Below are 25,899 nucleotides of genomic sequence, written 5' to 3'. Positions count from 1 at the left end.
GGAGGAGCTGAGGCTCTGCATGTGGACATGGAATTGCTTCAACTGGGGGGGAGATGTTGGGTGTGGTTTTTATACCTGTTTCCTACATTTTCTTTCCCCAGTTTCGATTCTCTTTCCCTTCAGGCCAATGAAACTTCACATGTTAATCACCCCTTTTCTCATTTATACAACCTATTTCGTTGTCATGTTATTTTTCCATGTTTTGTTGAATATAAAGATACAATATTACTTTTTGTGGCTAACTGGGGTAAGCATTGGAGAAGTATTTTGGATCCTCTTCTCTTTTTCAGGTGTTGCTTGCGGGGACAAGGTTATGGAGTGAACAAGCTACGCTGATTGGTTTCAGAGTAGGGTAGAGCAGATTGTTGTTACACCCTATATGCTGTTACAGATTGTTGTTACACACTGTATGCTGTTATAGGTGTTGTTGTTACACCACGTGCTGTTAAAGATGACCGTTGTTACACCAAGGATGTTGTTACCTAGTGATTGTTGTTACATCCTGAATTGATGTTTGACCACAGGGCATTGTTGCACTATAGCTGGAAAATTCATGGGTACTATTCCACACAATAGCTGTCGGGAGTTATGAATTGTTTATTTAGAAGTAACAGATCCAAATGATTGTGATCTTAACCAATGTATCTGAAAAGCATTTGTATTTAGAAATAGGTTATAACTATTTCTATTTTTATGATCATCATGACAATCGTGAGATTCTCATGACTGATCCATTCCTAATTTTTGGTATGTAATAATTATAAAAGAAACTTGATTTCTCATGTACATGGAAGGCATAGAGAAAAGCACTGTTACTCTAATCTTGTAAATTTTTAATTATTTTTAATATTGAAGGCACTACGGTGATGTTGTTACTGTTCCTCATCTGATTCTTTAACTAATCTCATGTTTATTCCTATGCCCTTGCTAGGGAGGAAGGGCCCTCCTCTTTAGCAGGGACTGCAGTGGTAGAAGTAGTTGTATATTATTGTTTCTTTTATTGTTGTATGGTTTTCTATTGTTGCTGTATAAATTTTAAAATACATCCGCTTCAGTTATAGATTACATTATGTTGTTACACTGGTTTGATTAACAAAATGGTAGTGACCAGATGGTATAGTCATTAGTTTAATGTGTGGCACACCCTTGCTCTGGTAATCATGAAGTGTGATTTCATTTCTATGGAGTGTTTTAATTTTTGCATGAATGATTTAATTTCTGCAATTGATTCAATGACATTCTTTATTATTTCTTTCTATTTCTCATTCTTGGCTATAGTGTATCGCCACAGACAATGCAAACTCCTTTGAAACAACAAGACCTACCCTGGGTTGACAATTAATGGTTGCAGTCTTGGTAAATTAGGATTGATTAAAACAACACTACACTTACAACCAGTACACATCACCTTAAGGTATTTGTGCTCCTTTTTCTATTATCCTTCATTACAATTCTATAATCATGGCTCCTAAGAGAAAATATAAGCCATCTACTAGTTCTTCTTCATTATAGGAAAACCCAAAAGCCTCTGATGCCTTAGACCTAGATCACATTCCATTGGCTGACCAATGTTTCGAAATCACAAGCACAGAGTGTGAATTTGACATATTCGAATTACACAATTGGCTTAAATAGATCTATCTTGACTCTGAAGACAAAATAAATCTATGGGAATCCCTTTTGCCACTGTACATGTTTCCTCAAACCCATTCTTTTCCCGATCTAGTCATGTGGTGCCAAGCTAAGTATAACCCTTTGTAGAGAACTGTGGTAGCTCAGAATGGAGACATTTGATAACTATCACCCCATAAATTATCAGAAGAACTCAAGGATTGACTCCAAAGGCACTACTACTACTTAGAGTCAGAAGGAGCCTATAATCATCAATTTGGATGATTCATAGGTTTCTATAGGGACAAAAGAAGCTGTAATCACTACTCCATCTTCTTCTTCAGCTTCATAGAATTTGTTAGAAATCACCCAATCTGCAGGAGCAAGTGAAACATAGGAGCCAAACATCTTCACTAATTTCCTTGAAATTAAGTAGAAGAATGAAGCTTTAAAAGAAAATGTTTATGCACAGTTTTGGAAGCAGACTTCTACTTCACAGCACAAGTTGTTGACATCTTTTGACAACGAAAAGGGTAGAATGCAAATGGAATTTCTATAGGCTCAAGTGCCTTTTCCCAAGGTTTCTTCTGATTACAAGAAGACTATATTTTCTTTTGATTCTAATCAGATACACCCAATTGATGAAATGGACATGCATAGGCAGTCTGGTGAGATGATTTTCTCTACCATGACCAATACTTCTATGGCATTGTCAAAAATCAGAACTTCTATGTCAAATGTGTAGTCACAATTGAAGATTGAAAAGATATCATCTTTAGAAAAGGATAACAGGGTCAAGTCATTAGAAGACTTAGTGATTAAAATTGGATATGACCCTACTGATGTTAAAGCTGCAGAAGATATTATCAAAAAGAAAAACACAGATATTACAACATTGAGGAAGCAACTCAAATTTCCTTCTACAGAGGACCCCCAGACCAAGGAGATAGCAGAAAGTGAACAACACAAGGAAGAAATTCTCAAGCTGATCATTGAGCAAAATGTATAGATAAAGACCATGGAAGAACAAATTGAGAAATTGCTTAAGGAAAAAGAACAATTTGCTCAGTTAGCTATAACCCCCATTATAATTATTCCTATTACAATATCCATAACAACAGGGGAATCGACATCAACCACAACAGAATCTATATCCACAGTAGGAGATTTAAACAAAGTCTTACAGGAGTTGACTCACCAGAAACAAGAAAATGAAAGGCTTCATAAGAAATTTATGAATCTGGAGGTTCAGAAGATAAAAAAATGATACTCTGTATTTTTAAGAAATGCAGAAGACCCAGAGGTTGACCAGAAGGATATAATATTTGCAAAGTGAGTCATTAATGGCTCAAACCTTGGCCCAAGCCAAGGAAAATATTTGGGTAGATATTAGTCAAGCCATAACTGAAGTATGACCCTCCATTTAGATCATTTTTGAGCAAGAGGAACTTGTAAAAAGATGCCAAATAAATATTTATGAATTTAAAGAACTTCTTAAGGACAAACCAAGTGAAGTTCTTAATTCAAAAACCAAGGCTGAGTTGGAGCAGATTGAGAATCTAGATAGAACAAAAACCATTTTGGAGATCAAGAAGGTTTTGCAAAAAAAGAACTTTATGACTCAGTTAGAGACTAAGTGAAAAACCTTGAAGACTTTTGTTCAAATGTTTCATTTTAAGTTTAATTTACTCAATTAGAGAGGACTGTTAGGATTAGTGGCCCCAAATGACAGGTTGATCAATTTGGAGGAATACTGCCAAAAGCTTTATACGATAGCAATTGATAAAGAAAGTTTTGCAGGTATAAAGGGTCATATTACAGGAAAACAAATGTTAGAGGCTTTAGATTTTGACTTAACAATTAAGCATGAGATTAAACACATTTTTGTAAATAAGCCCACTTTTGAAAAGTACACTGAGGTTGATGAAGTTTACAGGAAATTGGTAAATCTTTATATACCAAGTGAAGACAAATGGGATCACTTGTGTGAAGTTATCGAGTAACTTTCATCAACAACTGATAGACAACTAGGCATCACTTTTTAGGGACCACATCATCAACAGATTCCTAAAGGATAGTGCCAACACTTAGCAGTTTTAAAATTCCTATAGTTTTGTACTATTTTTGTATTTTGTTTGAAAAATATCTAGAAGAACTTTTATTTTGTATAAATAACTCCTCCTTCAAGTTATTAAGGGTTGAACCCTTGGATGAGCTTTGAGAACAAAATTGTAACCGAGCTGGAGATTTGCTTCAAGTTAATGAAATGATTTTGAATTTTCCTACTATAGTTTGTCTCCTAGTAAGTTTTTCTTATGTGCTTATTTCATTATGTCTTTCTTCATGTATTTAAGTCTTTATAAAGAGATCTCAGTAAGATCATACTGAGTTTCAGTCAGTCTTAAATCCCTGTGAAGTTATAAACAATAATTAGGGACTATTTTATAAAACTATCTATTATTATAAACTCCTGTATATCAATTAATTGTCACACCCATTTGCATTCAATTAAATATATTTTGTTCTACAGGAAACATTGTTTTCCTGTATTCTTTTCTTATAACCAATCAAATATTTTGTTTGAATATTTAGCAATTTATATTTCATCAAGACTCTATTATTCACCAAATTTAAATCAATTAACTATTTTAGACAAATAGCATCCCTTTCATCCAACTTAGCAACTATTAAGGCTTAAACACCTGTTTTTAAATTGTTCATAACATTGGTCATCCAAAATTTAAAAAAAACAAACAAAACATTTTAGATGCTCTGGCATGGCTAACTGACCTAGAGTCATCTCATAGGACAACACTCACTATTGAATGTTAGTGTCTGAAAGGTACACTGCAATCGGTGGCACAAATAGGGTGTGACATTTTGTTGAGGTTGAAGATGGTTGCGATTGTTTTGGCTAAATTTTTGGTGTATGTGGTGCATTAGTCACCTCCACTGCAATAATAATCTTTTTTTCACTTAGCAAAGGAGTGATCATCCTAGATGATTCAATCAAGAGATATAATTGTTCCAATTGTTGCTACATCCATCGATCCTACAAGTCCTTCTGTTTGTGTGCTACTTTTTGAATAATAGTGATGAGAGGGGAAATTCCCTCATTAGTCACCTCTTTCATCTACTTTATAATATTTGGTAAATCCTCCATTGATAAAGAAGGTGTCTCTGGGAAAATCAACTTCGTAGCCTTTCACTTGTTTATTACACCTTGTTGTTAACACTTTGATGGTCTCTTTTCACCTACTAGTGTTGTTTCTTCTTCTCCCAAGTTTTTTTTTGGTGTGTCATGATTCTCTTCTTTGTATTCCTATTGTTTTGGTTAGGGACGTTCCTTCCGTTGTGGGGTATATTTCTATTCTCCTTGTGAATCATGGTCCTCCTCCTCCTCGTCATTGTCAATGTTTTATGCCTCTAGCTATTTTTTAGTAAGAAATTTGTGCCATTCTTCTAGCCATTCGTTGACAATATTTGACACCATTTTCTCGTTGAGCTTATAGTTGCACTTCAACTATTACTTTGTTCGCTCTACACGGGTCTATATATACATGTGTTGTGGTGTGGCACTGAACTTCACCACTACATTATATGATCCAGGATCCTTCAACTACTGGAATTATCCAAGATCTTTTACTTATGTGATGTTAATAGAATTGCATTTAAAAGATAATAAAAGAACCACATGTGCATGCTTAAACAAGAGGAAAAATGACAACAATTAGAAAATCAAGAACACAACACATTTGATAATGGAGTTCACCTAGTGTGGGTTACCTCTCTGGGCCCAGTGCCAAGATGGTGGAGGCCACTTTATATAATGTTGGAAATGATTATGATGTACATGGAATGTTCTCTATCATAACAAGGTCATATGCCCTCAAAAAGAGTGGATTGTCTCTACATGAGATGTACTCCCTACAAGAATTCTCACTCAAAATGGGTTTCCTTCAGCTTGAAAAACTAACAAGTATCTCACATAATGTGGCAGCATGACAAGATAATGACATCTCACATAATGTGGCAATAATGATCCCTCAACATAGCATCAAACAAAGATCTCAATAATAATACATCATCTCAGAAATAATGAAAGGAAATGTAACATGACTTCTTCATGTACCTTCACTTCTAGAGTTGGCTAAAAAATAAAAGACTCAGATGCAAAAACTGATTGCACCACTAAATTTTTGGCATCGAGTAGTGTAAAATCGACTACCAATTCGTCCAATTCTGACACTGTCAAGTCATGGGCCTTCAAGAATCTTTTAAATTCTCCATGATTCTCCAGAGATTATGCTCCATGGGCTGACTAGAGATCTGCTGCTCAAATGGAAAATCTAATATCACCATTTTTATCCTTGCGAAATTATGATCCTTTTGAGTATAAGGTTGGCTTCATTCTGACTCTGGAAAATTTCAGCCTCCAAGGGAATCTAACGATTCCTCAAGATTCTTCAAAAAATCCATGCTGTGGGGCACCTGCAATTCTGCTGCTCAAATGGCGAGTTTGAATTCACCATCGTGTTCACTACGAAATTTCATGAAATTTGACTATAAACTTGGTAACATTATAACAATGTGAAACTTTACCTCCGAGAGAATCTCCAAGATTCCTTAAATAATCTGCATGAAAATATTCCTGAGAATATTCTCCTGGAATATTCTTGGAATCTGCCTTGATTTTGGTGCCTAGGGAAGACCCCTCTACACTGCCACGTGTTAATCGCATGCCTCTGGTTTGTCGGTTCTCTCTCCCCCCCCGGTTGACTGGTTGGAAAAGGCACTTATATGAAGTCTGTGGGCAAAATAAAAAATGTGCACATTGGCCTAACAGTGAAAGTCCCAAAATAACGGCGAGAGGTCGGGGGATCTAGCCCCGCAGACCCTCACCTTAGTCATGTTTTGTTGGCGGCTTTCACATATGAGTTGGCGGTTATAACAAAGCATGACATCTACATTGGGAAGCAGTCAATTGTTTGAATGGGCACGTTGTATTGGCATGTTGCTCCGCCACTGGGGCACAATTCGAATATAATCTTTTTCTTTGGACTTTTATGATATGCCTAATAACCATTACTTCATTACTTTCTTTAAATGATTTGTTATAACCATATTTTAATATATATATTTTTTTAATGATTTTTTGTTTTATATGGTATTTTTAAGATATATATATTTTTGCCTTTTTGCAGGGCTAGGAGACCAATGTTGTTATTCCATGTGTCAAAATCCTATTGGTCATTTCATCACCACATAAGCTAAGAGGGTTCCACATCCCCTTACGACTTGCAAATTTCTGATGGTCCTAAAATGGTCATAAGGACTCATATTCGAGTTTTGTTCACACTGTTGGAATCAAGGCGACAAACACTACGATCTGGTCCTGGTTTGAGAGTAGTCTAGCCACTTTTAATTTTTGAGCTATTATAAGCCCCCTTTGACATCTGAGTGTGTCTAGAGCCACCTGGATCATTATAGGCCTCAACAACTTGTATGAAAATATGACGTACCTTCAATATAGATTGGTTGATGACTTCTTTCCAAATGAAAAACTTAACATTAGTATTTGTCTTGTGTTTCTTATCCGAAGTATGCCAGAATGACCCAAAACTTGGTGCAATGAAATCCTAGTTTTCTAGTGGAAGAAAATGATTGTCCTTAGGAAATTTCCATGTGGTTAAGGCTATGAGAATAAAAAACTATGCATAATATAATTCTAGGATTCTGTCTTGGGCTTCTAGGAAATCCTACATGAACTAGTTTAAGAGGAAGGTTTCCCATTTCATTTGTATGCCTGTGACACACCTTGCTACTACAACTACTGTTACCACTGGGCACTGGTATTTTCTTAATTTTCTAAGCAGTTTGCATGACATTAGCTACATAACAAATTTTTATTGTTGATCATTTATGGCGGAGATTAAAACTCCTTGTTGTTCATGAATTTTATCATACTTCTATACCATATCTTTAGCAATTTCATTTTCATTTCTCTTATCAAATATAAGCTCTAGATCCTCTATAACAATGGGAAACCTTGTAATTATAGATATAATGCATCAATCAATTTCAATGGGCTCATCCAACCACAAAAAAATTCCATATACATGGCTTAATAGAAGTTTGACACACATTTATTTCAAGACTTCAACCAAAATTAAAAATATCTAATAAATTTAAAATACATGATTTCTCCAAACCCGTGGTCCATTGTTGTGGCTCACAAACTTGCAGATGCCTTGCGCTACAATGTTTAGGTATTTATCTTCTTGGAAATTAAGGGAACTTTGTGTGGTCCATAACATCATGGTCATTATACTTTAATTTGTCCACCATGTTGAGCATATTTCCTTCTGAGGATCCTTGGTGGAATTGGAGTTGTTAGCAATTTGTACTTCAACTCCTTTGGTAATTGGATTGTAGGTTTTGCAATTGGTTCTGGGGGTGGTACAATGTTAGTGCACTTTTTCATGGGTTTCTTTGGTTTTGAGGAAGAATACATGACATCTGAATCTGGTAGCTGGATATGATTTTGTAATTCCTACTTTATTGGTCTCTGCTCTCTCTCCTTCTCAGTATTCCCAAAAATCTAGATCTTCCCTACTATGAACACTCTAACCCTACACGACATAGTTCTTTTTTGGTCTTCTTTAAAAATCATGCTCTGCCGCAGTTCTTTTTCCTCTACTCGAATTGAGTAAATATCTCATCCCACTATGCAGGGTGTCAATAATACTTCTCACCTCATTCCCTCTTAACGATGATGTGTGTTTTCCATCATTTATGTACTAACTACACTGCTAAAACTATGACGTCTCATGGGAGATATCTTCCCCCCTATGTAGATCCTATTCTTACACCAAATTAGTTGCATATCCCCTTCCCTGTCTTTTTCTTGGCATATTTCCTTATTGTTTCCTTTGAAACTTCATCTCTTCCATAATGTACAACTCTTTCTCTATCTCTCCTTACATCTCTTGTCCTTTCTTCGCTTAGGCCATCCTATGATCAACTCCTTTGTTTCCCACATCACGCAAAAAATTACCCGTTTATCTTGTCAAACTCCAACAACATCATGCCTATGTCACAAAGCAACATATTAATGTAATATTTTCAAATACCAACCACATGGTCCCTGGAGGAAATCTCTTTTAGATGCACTAAAATACTAACTAGATTCCATTACAAACTCAACTATGTAACCTTATACCACACTAGCTAGCCATAAATCAACATCTCTGGGTAATGCATTACCCATGGTATTCACCCTTTGTAGCAGATACAGTTTCCATTTATATGGCTCTAGCAAACTCTAGAGTCATCATCACTATGCCCGTCTCTTCAACCACTCCCACATAATAATAGGAAACCGAACAAAGAAAATTACATGAAATTCAGTAAAAATATACTTGTAACCATTCCTCTGGACTGATATGCAAGTTCCTTGAATGTTTTGCCGCAAAATCGTGTTGTTTTCTTCCCAACCATTATTATATATCTTGTTTCATTGGTCTCCACATCCCTTCGACGACATGAAACTCAAGGTCTCATCAATGGAACCATTTGTTGGAATAGAGGGGTGACCCACAGTTCAAAGTTAAGCCAAAAAAAAACCCATCAGGCACCAGCATTTTTCAACACCTGCGAATAGGTGAGGTCTCACCCAAGGCATGCAGATGGGTTTGTAATAACCTTTGAAGTTTTTGAAGGGTAAAATAGGAAACAAAGGCAACTTTATGTCCAAACGACCCACATCAAACTATGATGTTCACCATACTTCACAAATATAGCCATTTAAAAGGATTTACACTCAAAATCCATCATAATGCATGTTATAATATTCTTACTAAACTATGATGCACACTAGATAAGTGTAAAAAGATTGCATAATCAATGAAGGATCCATTCGACGTGAGTTCAATATACAAGTGCAAAAATAACTATGTCATAGAACAAGTGAACATAGTTTCATTCATACACCCATACCGTTATTGATATTATGCCTCAAATCCAAAATATCAACACAATACATTCACCAAAATCTCTGAAAATACTCCATAATTCATTCATTTACCCAACTATTTGTATAAAATGCCTATACAATAGAACCGTGAAAAACTGGCACAAAATCTATGAATACTTCAGATTATTAGAAAATATTAGTGATGCAAATTACAAAGGGGTATCACATGCTCGAATGGGAGAAATTAGACCATCACAATTATTGTATATTATCCAACCAAAACCTTAAATATAATTAGCATAATGAGTATTTAGAAAGGCCTCAAGCAGGAAAAGCATCAAGAAGAATAACATCCAGCCAAACCAAGGTATATAGAGAAAAATCATCAATCTAATAGAATAGAAGCTATAATAACTCTTTATATAACTCAATCTCCAACATTACACTCCTAGGAATATTCAACCAACTCACATATGCAACTCACCTTGATGATATGTCCACTGCTTGACCATAACGGGTCGAATCAAAACCAACCGCTAGCCCACATCTTTCTATTACATCATGGTCTTCGTTGTTTCTAGCACACTTTTGCAAGGAATGCCTGTCTACTTCTGTACTTCACGTGGTGTCCATCAAGCTCTATTACCACATGATTTCTCCATACTTAGCTAAAAAAAAAAAAAAAAAAAAAAAAAAAAAACCTTTTCTACCTTGGCCCCAACAATGGCAAATAAGCAGTTGGTTGTTTCTTGTTGCTCCATGACACAATCTTGGATCCAATGCTAAATGCATATCGTTTTGTTAGTTTTCTATCCTTAATATTTCAACCTAATTTGAATTAGAATAACTGACCAACTCAACATCAAATTCGTCAATATATTTAAGACCAAAATTAGCAATCCCTTTCAGATACCGAAGGACTCTCTTTTCCTATTTCTAGTGGATTTCAAGAGGCTTGGCCATGAATTGACTAAGGATGTTGATTGAATATGTTATGTCTAGCCTAGTTGTAGTGAGCAAGTTTCAAATTCCCATCAAATAATTATATAATGTACCATTTGCCTCTTTTGTCTCATCATCATTGTATATTCTAGCATTATGTTCTAATGGAGTTGAAACTACCCTGCCTTAATTCATATTGAACCTTTTGAGTAGGTCCATTGTATATTTTCTTTGCGTAACCAATGTCTTATCGACTTCTCTCTATATTTCAAGACCTAAGTAATATTGTAATTCACCAAGGCCTTTCACCTCAAAAACCTATGCTAATTGTATTTTAATTTCTTCAATCAACTTAAATGTGTTTCCTATTAGAATAAAATCATCAACATACAAGGAAATCAAAGCACATGCCCCGTCTAGTTTGAATTGATATACAGGTAAGAATAACTCCTAATTTTCATAAAATATTTACGAACAAAGAAAGATTCAATCTTCACATACCAAGATCTCGGTGCTTTTTTTGGTCCATACAAAGCTTTCTTTAATTTGCAAACAAGATTCACTTGACCTTTCTTTACAAATACTTCTAGATGAACACAATACACTTCTTCCTTTAATTCCCCATTCAGAAAAGTAGACATAACATCTAACTGATGTAGTTTCCATTATGTTTTGTAGCCATTGCAATCATTAATCTAATTGTTTTTAGCTTAGCTACAAGTGCAAAAGTGTCTTCATAATCAATTCCCTATTTTTGTGAATAACCTTTTGCAACCAATCTAGCTTTGTATTTATCTATACGACAATCAATATTAAATTTGGGTTTGAACAACCATTTGTATCCTATGAGAACTTTATTTTTAGGCAATTCAATTAATTCCCATGTAAAATTTTTCATTGTAGATTCATACTCTTCCTTCATTGCATCTCTCCATAATTTATGCTATTTATCTTGTTCAAAATTCAAAGGTTCTATGACATTCATTAGTTCAATGATCATGGCATAGTATTTATATAGGTATAGTTTAGTTTCACGTGGTGACCTCCTTGGTGGGTTCACTCTTGTCACCTCTTCTTCTTCTTTGTGGTGAATCTCCTCATCCTCTTGGTGTGCTTTGGTTGCTTGAGGTGTCCATGTAACTAGATTTTTCCTCTCATTTCTATTCTTTTTTATCATCTACTTTTTCTTTGAAACTTTCATCATTATCAAAAGGAATATGCCATGAATCTTAGCTATCCACCATATGGCCTTCACTTACATGCTCATGAAATAACACTTGCGAAAACTTTATGTGTGGAGGGATAAAACATCTTATATGCGTTGTGATCATAACAAAAACCAATAAAATTTCACTTGATTGCTTTTGCATCCGGTTTTCTCCTATCTTCTTTGGGAACATGAAAATATGATTTACTTCCAAATATTCTTAAATGACTTATTGTTAGTTTATAACCATAAAGAGCTTCAAAACAAGTTTTATGGTCTAAACTTTCAGTTGGAATTTTATTTTTCAAATAAACAATCATACTAATAACTTCATCTAAAAAAACATTGGTGCTATTTTTATCTTTTATCATGCTTCGTTCACATTAAACTAAGGTTTTGTTCTTTGTTTCAACTACTCCATTATGTTGTGGAGTATGTGACACTTCATACTATGCCACAATTCTATGAGCTTTTCAATACTTAGTGAATGCACATGATGTATATTATCCCCCTTTATGTGACCAAAGGATCTTGATATATTTTCCTATTTGCTTCTCAACCATATTTTTAAATTCTTTAAAGTATTCAAATACATCACTTTTCTTTCTCATAAAATAAACCCATGTATATTTTGTGCAATCATCAATAAATATGAATAAATAATATGCTCCCCCATTTGATATTATTTGCATAAGACCACACAAATTTGTATGCCCAAGTTCAAGAATATCCCTTTTTCTTTTATATATATGAGTATGGAATTCTTCCTTATGCAACTTCCCTAATGCACACCCTTCATATGCAACATGTTAATTGTTACGAAATTGAAGTCCCTCCACCATTCCTTGTTTTTGAAATAGTAATGAATTCTGATAGTTAAGGTGACCATACCTTTGGTTCCATAAAAATTCTAGTGACATCCCTCGCCTTTATCCCCCAATTTTTTTTATTTTTTTTTTAATTTGAATTTTAATGCTAGCTTGGAGGCCATGGCTAGCTAAGGCAACATGATTGTAAACACTAAAAAATGAATGTTATTTTTTAATGCTTGCATGAAGGAAGGGACACCATGGATCCATTATTTGAGGGGGAAGCCTATTGCCTACCTTGAAAAGTCATAGATCGACTTGAATTACATTTTGAAATTGGTTGTAGGCCTTGAGCCACCACCATCTAACAAAAAATTAAGTGACATGATTGGGGCAATGGGAGTAGAGGAAAACACCCATTCCCCCTCGCAAATCGAGGAGATATGCCAAGTAGCCTCTTGAAATTATAAGTATGAGGTTGGGAAGAGAATGGCCTCTAAGAAATGAAAGGGAGGTAATGAAATATGGATGGGGACGGTAAGAGATAGAGTGGAGAGGTAGTGCACACTGGAGAGGAATAACACACAACTAAAAAATAATTTCATAGGTTCTTATGCATAATCCCTCTCTCTTTCTCTCTTTATCTCACTGGAGGACAAAGAATATTCAAGGCTAATCGAGGAGCACTGGAGCTGATTGCTAAGCACTATGCTTGAACTGGACTACTAAGAACTTGTGTGATATCCCTTGTGAATTTGTTTGAGGCCATTGGACTGGTAGTCTAAGACTGTGTGGTTAGTGGGAGGCTAAGCAAATGACATAATCATTGGCGTGATTGTTTTATAGCTAATAAACCACTTAGACAAGGTGATCTAAATCACTATGGTTCTTGTTGAGTAGTTAATAAACCACCTAGATAGTAGGATGCAAACCCATGCGGTGATTTCTATGAAAAAACCATTGATAAACCACATAGATAGTGGATTTTACCTCATGGACTGAGATATACCCCATCCAGACCTTGGGTGAAGCCTTGTGAATGAACTTAGTGGAGTTAGTGGGTCAATATGGTGCTTACTACTAGAGAGTAGTTGATAAACCACCTACATAGTGGACTCCATCTCTGAGTGTTTACCAAGCTTTAGTGTGGATTTTCTCTGAGCAAGAATCCCCCCAAACTTTGGATCTGGACCAAGGGTGGTCATTTTCAAGAAAGTTGTAGTGTATTTGGCTTATGGTTGGGTGGAGAGTGGAAGTACCTCTAGTTTCAAGTTATCTAAACATATTTAAATAAATCTATTGCAATTACATATTGAGTTATGAACTATGATGTTTCATGAATTTCATATGTTTGATATTATCTCTTGTATATTTTTGAGTGCTATTGAATGTCTAAATGGTGAAGGTGATTTTTATGATCATGATTGGCATGATGTATTATATGTTATAAATTTGATAAAATATTGGGATGTGTTATCCAATGTTGTGATAACGTTTGATGTGATAAACTACATACATATGCTTATTCATTTGAATAATATGGTTGAGGAATGCAATAGCTTATTGGCTTATTTCATTTATATTGTTTACTGCAGGGTATGCAAAACCTCATGTAATTGTACCATACATGTGTACTTACACTTAGTTGAATTTATGAACACATTCTTTTGAACATGTTTAACTAGCTTGTGAGAGGTCGATGGAGTGGGAGATATTGGTGTAATAATCCTTTTGCACATTGCAATCTTGTGTATATTTGGAATTTGGGCCAAGTCCCCTCTCCTTAACTCTGAAACTGGTGTATTTTTGGGTCCCTACACCTGTTACTGATCCAAACTATGAAATTGGAAGTTACAGGATTCAGGGCCTCATAGCATAGATCACTGAGTTTTGGCATTATCACCCTTACATCATAACACACAGTGAAATAAATAATTTGGGTTGTTTCCCCTCTATTGATTACATCCACTAAAATTTAGATCACGGGACCTCGGGGCCATGTGAATCCCTACACAAAGGTTGAGACTTAGGGCTTCAAGCCCTTGGGCCATAACACCCAAGGAGTTGGGCACAGGTAGTAACCCCTCTTTGTTTCGTGAACACCATGATTGGGTGTTGTGATCGATCTCGTGATCAGAAGGGTGACATGACTCAATACACAAGTATATGGGGAAAATATTGAAAATGAGGATTCTCTATTGGAACCTTGTCCCAATGGAACCATGCCAAGCAATCCCTGCAATGGCCATCAACTTTTCAAATCCGATTAATAACTTAGTGAGTGTGTGCAAGGACAAAATTGGATGGTTTGATGGTGGAACCTAGCCAATGAAACATTTTCATTGGACCATCAAGTCATTATACCTCGTAAGGAGTAAGAAAGAAATCTAGTGGATCCTGACCTCACCTATGTCAGTGGGTGAACCCCATCGCCTTCAGGCCCTTAGGTGCTCAAATGAATCATGTAGAGAGTGGGGCTGATAGACCCTAATGCCGAGGTGACGTGGCTCCGGAATGGGTCCCACCGAGGTATCAAATCTTCAAATATCATAAGAGAGTAGTGAAGAACAACGCTGGTATCAAGTGGGCTAGGGAGGGCCCTACTCAGCTCATGGCCCTTCGTGCCTTCGAGAATTTAAATATAGCTAAGCAGAGGAGATATTGAGGGACCTTTGTCGAACATGACATGGGTTAGTGGTTCCCATGCTAGCCGTCATCCTTCCCGCAAATCAATAAATGTTTCAACATGTGAAGGGTGCTCTATGGACCGCATTTGATGATGGCGTGGTAGTTCCATGTGGGTTGACTAGGGGACACATGGAGCTTTAGTGATGATGTCGACTCTTTTAATGGGCAAAAATTCTAATAGGCATAACTTTTGATCTGAAACATAGATTAGGATAAAATTTATATCGCTAAAATCTCTCAACGAGGCAAATGCAATGGTAGTATCAATTTCAAGTTCTAAAAATTCTGAAAAATGAGGTCATTGTAACCCCATATTCGTAACATACCTTGGAGATCAATTCAAATGGGTAATCAATCCCATAGCTTGATATGGCACAAAGGAGGTGGGAAGTGGCTATACTTCTATTGCCATGGTTGTAGGTGTCAATGCTTGATGTCTCTTTCTTGTCACATCAAGCTTATATAAGCCTCCTACTCTGAATCCTGTTGTAATAACCTTGTAATGATCCTGCATATATTTCACCATACAATCTGATACAAACTCTACCTTCAAATATTGATTTGTTATGGTAGAAACTAAGATAAAGTTCTTCTTTATACCAGACACATACATCACATTTTGAATCTGTTCAACACAACCATTTGGTAATTTCACAGATAAATCACCACATCCTTTAACTTAATGTGAGTGATCATCCCCAATATATATATTAGCACCATTATTTGTTTCATGATAGTTTTCAAACCAATTTTTACTACAAGACATATGAATGGAGGCACCAAAAGCAATAAACCATGCTTTTGAGACATTTGTTTCTATAGATAGGGTAGCATTTGGAATAAATAATCTGAGATTATTGAAATCATCATTCAGCGTTTCTCCTCTATTAACCAAATGACCATTATTCCTTTTGTTTCTATGTTGGGACTCATGATACTTCCTTTTAAAGTAATCTCTATAATAATGTCCAAACTTGCCATAGTAAGAACATGCATCATTCCTTTTAAAATTTACATCAAGATTTGGTGGTTTCATACCTTGATGTTGCTTTGCATATGGTGGTGTTGATGGTGCTGGACCCACAAACATTAGGGGATCTCCCCGATATGAAGTCCCAACTATACCTCACACCGTTTGGTGTAGGAGTCCCATCAGGTACAATGGCCCGATTGTCATTATCTTAAAGGTATGCCTTAGTTCTTGCTTGTCAGCACATGAGAGTGGTCTGCTTTGTCTTCAAACAGTGAGGTTCGCGTTCCTGGTGAGTGCTAGTGTTACTTGTGTCAAGGTTCTTTCACCACAGAGAGAAAGGGTGGGAGTGAGTCTCAAGTTCGAACGGATGAAGTCCCAACTCTATTAGAGACACACAACACAACAGGACATGTACAACTTCCGGAGGAGAAATCCACACGGATGCGGCAGTCACAACACACAAGGGAAAATAGCACCTATGACACCCAGCGGGACAGTCTGTGCAAGTGCGATGGTCGTTATAACAAATTTACATGAAAGGTTCTATCTGATGTCCAGGGAGGTAACCAACACAGGAATGACAACGTTAACAACTTATACAACACATTTTCATAAATATATGTATTAGAACAATTGAATGAGTTCAATTGTTTAACACGGGTTAAAGAAACATGTATTATAAGTGTTCAAGATTAATCTTACAAATGGTTACAACACATGTGTGAAAACGTGTTGGCCTGTTAGCAGGCTTTTGAATTAAGCGAAACTTTCAAGACACATCGGTACACCATTACATCATTAACCCAGATGGCAGGGCGTTGGAGCCATTGTTCGCTCCTCAAAGAAAATATTACAAACTCTCAAGGCTATGTGGGAGGAGCCAAGGTGAAAATTCCTTTGCATGTACAAATGAGGGGGTATTTTTAGCCAAGGGTAAAACTGGCCCTTGTGACTATTCGACTTCCCTCATGACTGTTTGACTTAAATGACTCTTTGGCTTTACATGACTCTTCATATGCCATGTGGGTCTCTTGGACTTCCACGTTACATTATATTTATTTACATAGTATGGCACACAATAGTGATGTGTCTGACATGACTCATGACATGAGTCGACATGACAGTGCTGGTACGTTCATGCTGTTGGTGGTGTGCATGTTGAGCTGTAGTGTTGCTGAGTGATGGATGTCCTCTTGGTGTATCACAGCTTCACCTCCACATGACAAGGTGTGTAGAGTCCTCGATGGTCATTGGGTTCACTTGATGTTGCATGTGTGCATTGTTCCTTGCTTGTACTTTGACATGCTTAACATGCCGGTCCATTCGCGAAAATATCTCCTTGCATGTTTTTTCGTTCATCCGTCCACGAACACATCCTTGTATGTTCGTCCATTCGTTCCTTCCTGAACACATCTTCGCATGGTCGTCCATTCACGAACACGTATGCATGCTTCGTTTATTTGTTCATTCGCGAACACATCCTTTTACATGTACTCTCCTTGTTCATCCCATCTGTCGTTGCGTCATGTCTATTCATGTACCTATGTCTCTAATCAATCATGATGAGACGACATCAAATCCATAAATATCCTAGTCTACCATGATGCATGATCATTCGCTTTCGGATGCAGGTGACCAGGAGAGAGGACAAGGCTGCGAAAATGTGCAAGGAAAGTTTCAAGCTGGGATGCAAGATTTGGGCACTGTTGGTGAAAATTGCGTAGAGGTCACTAGGAGAATGAGATGGACAACCTGGATCAATAGTGACTTTCCACAGGAACTGGCTTGGCTAGAGGGAAGATCCACACGATTTCTGGAGGGAAGCAGTTTGGGCAACAGAGGGCCTTGGCAACAAAAACTGCGCAATTCTTGGAGGGAGCTAGTTGCGGGCTTTAGGATGGCTTGGCAACAAAAAAATGCACAATTCCTAGAGGGAGCTGGCAGCAAGCTGCGACGTTGCAAGAGAAAAAAACTACACAATTATTGGGAGGCTGACCTACTAAAATCCTCTGCGCAGTTTCTGAACTGAGCGGGATGCTGGGCTGCTCAGGGGCTTGCTCATGAAATCTGCGTAGTTTTCTGGGTGAGTAGCTGACCAGTTGTGTGGGTGGCTGGATGGGAAAACTACACAATTTTTGGAAGGAGATAAGGACAAGCACTAGGAGTCTACCTGACCTGTCTGTGCAATTTTCTTAGTCAGCGAAGTGGGTAAGGTCTACAGCTTCTACGCAATTTTTGAAGGGAGTGAGTCCTGGGGTCACTGCTCGGTCAAACTCTCCAGTTGACTAGCAAGAGGATTGGTTGATAAGGTTATGGGCAACACATCTTGAAATGGCTTGTTGGACACTTCTACATTGTTTTGGGTGACAGCCAATCGAGTCGATTGAAGGGTGTAGGTCTGGATGTTAGAGGGTGATCTGGTCATCAGAACTTCAACAAAATGACTAAGTTTGTGAGTGAGTGAATTTGTGCATACGTGACCTTGTGAACACACACTCAACATAACTTGACGACAAGATGCCTCAAACAATCAAGAAAACATATGCTCAAGATGACTGAGCGACAACGCGAGTGACAAGCGTGACGCTTACGATGGATCATTGAATGACCACAATTATGCTTGCACGATAGTGCATACAACTTCATGTGTGAATGTGACAGATGTTTACATAGAGAACACACGATGTACACACGAAGTGAAGACCTTTTGCATGACCAAAACATGGTTGAAAGCATGACATTACAATCAACATGTGGAAGATGACAGTTGGTTGTAGAAGCAAAGCACACAATTCCGGGAAGCTAGATGAGATTAGGTTGCTTAGAAAAATGGCTAAGTGTGAGATCAGTGAAACATATGAAAACATTGATGGGACTCGACTGTGATCATACATAGACAATTAGTGACACAACGTAAACCATCCAGAATGAATAAGACATGCTTTTCTTAATGAAACAATCTTCGTGATGTGAATGTGTGAAGTGAGTGTGAAACATGTCTATGTGATGACAACCACTCATACACACACAATTCCCTCGAAGCAAGACAACATCCCCTTTGCATGACAAACAACAACCCCTGTGCCCAAATATGACACATGTTGCATGAAAATGAGAATGCGGACAACTCTTAAGATCAGGTAAGGGGGCTTGAAATCATTAGTTTACCAATCAAGCAACCAAGGATAATCGATCGCAAGATCCAAGGTAGGCTCCAAAATTTGCACGCGAGCCAAAATTTTGGAGGGTGGTTGTAGCCGCTACAACAATTGGTGACACACTGGTAGAACTCCAGCTCTATGTACAGATCTTGTTTCATGAAAAGTGAGTCTAACCCTTCCGAAAGTATTGTTTGGTTCTTTGATCATTGTGGTTCCCAGATGAGCTTGGTTGAAAGAGTTAGTCCCTACCATTCTCTTGGTTGATCAAAACACATTCCAAGCCAAGTCAATTGAGTTGTTTCGATTAGGGATGATGGGTATATTGGTGCACAAGTAATATGACAGTCAGAGTTTAAGTTTCATCTTTGGTGTTGCTCCGCTGCTAGCAGGCCTAGACAGTACCCTGACGGAGTCACGCAGGAACACAAGAATTGCTCTGCTACCAGTGAGCCTGGTCAGTACCCCGATGGAGTTACTTGCATCACCTATATATGTAGGAAGCCTTTCTCTTCTTTCGTCTTATTCATTTTTTCAAAAATTTTATATTTTCATAGAACTGTGCGTAGGCACTTATTTATTTTAGGTGCGGAAGAAGGATCGCGACTTATTGAGAGAATAAGAGGTTGTTCCTTTGGAGAAGTATGCTATGTATACCTTTGACATACTTGTTAAAGTTTTTCCCCTCACCTTACTCTACTTGATTGAGCTGACAAGGGTCAACCCAAAAAAACCGACTAGAGTAGGTGGTGCTAGTTAGAGTGCAAGCGTTGTGTTTTCACTAATACTCACTTTGAATAGAACGTATTTTCCATCAAGGCATCATCGACTAAAGACAACAAGTTCTTCATAAAGAGAGAGGACAAAAAATAACCAGATGTTGATAGTTATACAAGTCCTCTTAGATTCTCCCATCCTGTCTTGAGATCCAAACACGGTTTCACAAGAGGCTAACCTATGGGTACAAGCAAGCAAAGAAAGAAAAAAACAAAAGCAGAAGTAAAGCGAAAGAAAAATAAATAAGAAAAGCAAGCAAGAAAACAAACCAAAGCAGGTAAGCAAGCAAGCAAACATGCAAACCAAAATGCAAAGCAAAGAAACACAAAGAAGCAAACACTACTCCTACTCCTATGCTAAACAGTGCATGGGCCTACTTACGTGAAGTGATATTTCCAATGTAGCCACCAACACATTGGCTAGCCCATGTTAGTGAAGGCATGGTTCATGAGAAGCACAGTCAAGTGAACCAAGAAACATAAAATATACAACAATGAAAACCAACACGCTCTGCGTTCTGAAACATCCACAAAAAAGAAAAGAGTGAATGCACAAGACACACATTCTACGGACTTAACGTGGTGTTGTGACACATTGCATGCAAATGATAAACATGCACACTCTTTGTACTATGATATATGAGTGAACCTGAGAAACAATAAAAACTTATGATTTGCAAGCATGCTTGCTGTGTAAGATTCCTCCAAAGCTTGAGCGATGGAATCATGCAATTTGAGTGGAGGATGTGAAATCTAGGTGTTTGGTTGATCTTTAATGCGGAGAAGAGAGTGATGAGGAGCTTCGGGTGTTTCACAAATTTTCTGATCAAAAGTGGAACTAACCTCAGGACAGTGACGGCCTAACATAACCATCATCTCAGGTTGAAGTACCTCGATAGCCTGTGAGGTCTCCACTTCACCGATAGACAGATCATCGAAGACCAATGTCTTAGACAAATTAACAAGGACTGAATCAACATCATGATCATATGAAGAAGTACAAAGATCACGATAACCAAGATCAGGAAATTCAGGATGTTTGTTGGCATCCTCATCATTTGATGAATCACACTGAAGGGTAGATGAGAAAGCAAGAATGTCCACCCTTTGCGTTTCCAAAAAAATCAGATGAAAAATCAAGTGGATGTTCAATGAAGAATTTTTCCTCTCCACTGTCAAATGATGTACTGACATCCGGTGAGTTCTGCGAATGATCAGAAGTAGATGCATGATGAGCACCAGTATTGCAACAAGAATGCTGCAACTCTTGGAGCTACCGGCTTTACTTTATCAACCCGGGGTTCATACAAACTTGGAGGTGACAGTGTTGTATACACAAGTAAAAGTGATGGTTATGCCCTTTATGACTATTCAGCTGGTGAGAGACCACTAGAGTTTTCAAGCCAGACTTCTATGGATTCAGAAGAAGCTTGATTGTTGATGAAAGAAAGAGAAATCTACTCTAGGAGAAAGCTTGTCTACTGCAAATAAGGAAAATGACTGAAATCCTATGCTAAAAACACACCATTCTCTAACTAACTGCTGAGAAACTATGCTTTACAAGAATGCCAATCCAACATGTATGAAATGCTACTATATAAAGCATGGAAATTCAAGCAGCAAAACATCACTACTGTGCATGTAAAGGACTGAAATAAATCTATTTTGTTCTTTTTATTCTTTTTCTAGAAAATCAAGTGTAAACCCTAATCTCTTTTGGTGATGTGGCAGGTGGCTTAGTGATGCTGGTGGATGGTTGGGAGGTTTAGGAGATGGTTGGAAGGTTTGGGAGACCCTTGGGTGACTTGGTGTGGCTTCCTAGAGGTTTTCCCTCAATTCGGCCTCAAAATAGGCCACTACAAGAAAACCTACATGATGTACTAGAAACCTACAGGATTCCCTGTATTTCTATAGGATACAGCTGAGAGCAAAACAATGGTTGTTGGAGGTGATGGAAGGCTTAGGGAAGGTGGTGGATGGGTGGAATGGAGTGAGAAAATGCCTAGGATCACTCAGAACTCAAAACCAAGGTTAGGAGATGGTTGGATTCGCTCAACATGCTTGGAGGAATTTCTATGTAAAATGATGAGATTGGTGAAGATCTTGGTGAAAGCAAGGAATGATTATGGATGGATGAAGTTGGAAGGTGGTTTCCTGCTATGAGATCCCTTTAGATTTTTGAAGCACCTTCTCTGCATCAAACATTTATAATTGCCAAAAAGTCATGTAAACAAGAAGAATTCTAACAAGCTAGAAAAACATAATTTAATGAACTAGATGTCTACTTCATGCATGAGGAAAATTGCTGAATAAAATGGAATCATGGATGAGATCTACTAAAAGAATAAAGAAGGAAGAGATGGGAATTAAATCTTACACTTGCAAAAATGATCAAATGCTGGTTTAGGTATAGTAAACTCTAAATCTTATGAGGAAATGGAAATCTGTCTTTTTGGGGCTGCATATGGGTCTTTTCCTTAAATCATGATCCCTGAGGGAAGAGGTGAGGCCAAGACACCTACTTACAGATTTGTGGTTCTCCTTTTATCTCTTCTAACCTGCTACTGAAGTAAAGCACAAATGGAAGCAAACTAATAAACAACTAATCAAATCCACAGTACTTGCGACGAAATACTTCTAGAGACAATTTAACCATGAATCTATGAAATTAAACTAAGCATACAGATACAAGAAGAGGATCCTTTGCTGCTAGGGTTGGGCACTAACCCAAGAGCTTCAGCCCTATGAGTTAACTCAGTGCTGGACCAAAAAAAAAATCTCATTTTCATTATCAAAATAGAAAATAACATCAATGTCTTCCACAAGTATGGAGCTTGAAAATAACTAGTATTTTTACAACAAAAATTCGAATCCTAATGAGGCTCTAGGCCTCTCTAATTATACAACTGAAGTCCCCAATGACTTCCTTAAATCTAGGGAGGCTCAGCTCCCAAACTCGAGATGAAATAACTCTTTGTCTATCACTTGCTCGGCTGCCTTTTGATCTTCATGACTTGGCTGATTGCACTCCAAGTTGGTGTGATTAATGGAGAAACATTTGAATGGGGGAGGAATAAATGAGGAGGATTTACCTCCTACAATCTCTCTCCCTTGTCCCATTCGAGTTTCAAACCTTAGTATTGCCAAAATTCCTTGATTTTCTCTTCCAAACCTACATTCAATGCATATTAGTCCACCAAGCATAATATCTCACTTTAACTCATCTCATTAAACTAAATATAATCAAAACATGTAATAAATTATGAGAAGAGTTGATTTGACTAGCTAGGAGGTGAATTAAGGCCAATATAATTACCCAATGATGAGGCTCATCATCACCCCCCTACTGAAAGTGTTTCTCATCCTCTGAGCAACTTAATCAATATCCATGTCTTTCATAGCTCTAATGGCCTCCCTGACATCCCATGCCTCTATTGTGGTTTCCTCTTCTTGCACATAGAATCCTGCCTTCTTTTCTACCTCTTCCTTCCTTCCTTCTAACATCGCTAAGAGTAGTGGGGACTGAGTCTCAGGCCAATCCAATTGACTTTGAGCATGTGGATGGATTGCTTGTACATGGGTGTCATGTTCAGTGCTTCTCTCATCCTTTGAGGAGAGTGGTATTCTCTGATCTTCAAACTGTATGGCAATGTATTCCATCTCCTTAGGCAAGATTGCATGCTGTCATCCCCTAATAATATGAACATGCTCCAAAAATGCGTAATTTCTTACTCTTGGGCAGCAAGATATCTGGGTGCAAGTTGAGGATCATTTGCAATTAAATTATGTGTACTGATGAGTGCCATTGGATTGGACTGCTCAGCTCTGATCATAAGAGGCTCTGTTTGTTCTCTTGTTAATATCTTCTTCATTTCTACAACCCTTTCTTCCTCATGGTTCATCCATGATGCCAAAGCCATCAACTGTAAATCCCCTAGATTTTCATTAGGGTCCCATACATTCATGTCTATCAAGGCCATGTTATGCAAATAAAACTCAGACATCTTGGCCCTATCTTCCAATGTGCTTTGATCACAAAGATCAATGAACTGTCTATAATCCTGGAATGGCATAGTGCCTCTCTGTGTTAGGGTCTTGATTTGGAACTGCAACCATTGTTCCTTAAGGTATAGTGCATAGGACTTAGCTGGCATCCTGCACTGGATTTCTTCCAAAGAGAGAGTGGCCATGTATACTAGTTGATTCTCTGTTTCTTGTGGCTGTCCTTTCAACCATGCATTTTTTGCCTCTAACTGATCTTTCATGATGGCCTCTATGTCTCTCAAGCTACTTAGTTCTCTACCCATCTCTTTGAGCTTCTCCTCCTTGTGACCAATGTCCTCCACTCCCTTGGACTTGGCAATCTGCATCCATATATGAGTTATGGCTCTCTCTTTCTCAAGCTCAAAGAATAATGGAATGGAAATTTTTTGTGGAATGACCCTGCCCCCCTCAATAAATCTATAGTAGGAGTCAACGTTAGGTTGAGGACTAGGTTCCTTTAGCTCTGGGTCCTCTCTCTTTGTTTCTGGTTGCTTACTTCTTTCATCATCCAATTTTTTGAGTTTCCTATAGGTTTAGCAGAGTTTCCTCTAGGACTGCCTCTGCTTCTTGTAGGTCCTGTTGTGTATCCTGTAGGATGCCTTTTCCTTTGGATGAGGTATACCTAGTTACAGGTCTTCTCACATAGGTGAGAGGAGACTTAGGAAAGTTTTGTGCTCAGGATCCTTCTCCTTGAGTTTTTATAGGAGGAGCCATCTTCTCCTGCTGTTTAGGTGAGTCCTCAATAATAATGGGAACCTTGGTTGGATTTTGGGGTTTTCCTTGCTTTATCCTTGTGCTTTTCCTTGTTCTGAAGTATAAAGGGGTCTTCCTCTATCTTTTTCCTTTTTGTTTGATAAGGGTGCTAAGGGCAATGAGGGTAGCTACTGACTCTCTCTCAGTGGGTTCTGGAGACACCCTAGGTGACTCCTCCTTGTCTTATGCGTCCTCTTTTCCATTACCCTTTTCACCTATGTTTTACCCCTCTTCTTCTCCTTCTAGATCCTCATCTTGTTTATCAGTTTCCTCCTTGAAATCTTCCTCTGTTTCTTCATCACCATCTTTATCTTTCTTCTCTTCTTCCTCCTCATCTATCTCATCTTCATCCCTCTTTGCTTCTTCTTCATCCGTTTCAATTTCTTCCTCATCCTTTTAACTGACAGTAGGACTAATGTCATATGTGAGGGCTTTGATATCCTCATCTGTCTGCATGTATCTGAAAATTCCCCATTCGATAGGAATTTTGAGGTTATGGAGTGCATCTTCTATGATGATTCTAATTAACCCATGGTGGGATAACTATTGGTGGTTTCCCTCCTGCACTTTTATGCTTGTATCTATCAGTGATTACATAAGGAAGTATGGTATGCTGAGCTGGTGGTGAGGAGGTGTTTCTGCTCCAAACCTCAATTCTTTAAGAAGCCTAAAGTGATATCCATAAACCACACTATACCTACCTTCACATGATATGTATTTAATAAGGTGGTAGCTTACCTCATTCTAGGGGTATGGTAGGCTTGTTCTCCTTACTCCATTATTTTCCTCAACAGGCTCTTCTCCCTCTAAAAAGAATTTCTTCTTGGCACTCTAGCTATCTCCCTTGTCTTCCTTTCTCCAAGGCACCCCTAGGGGAAGTGTGGTAATTCTACTTATGAGTTCAGGGGTAAGCTCTATGGAGAGGCCTCTCACCACAACATTGGCATGGGCTCTAGTCAGTGG

The sequence above is a fragment of the Pinus tabuliformis genome, chromosome 4_2, assembly GCF_031772625.1.
Source record: "Pinus tabuliformis cultivar Carrire ecotype Pingquan chromosome 4_2, CPIR1, whole genome shotgun sequence".
Lineage (NCBI taxonomy): Eukaryota > Viridiplantae > Streptophyta > Pinopsida > Pinales > Pinaceae > Pinus > Pinus tabuliformis.
This window is presented reverse-complemented; position numbering follows the sequence as displayed.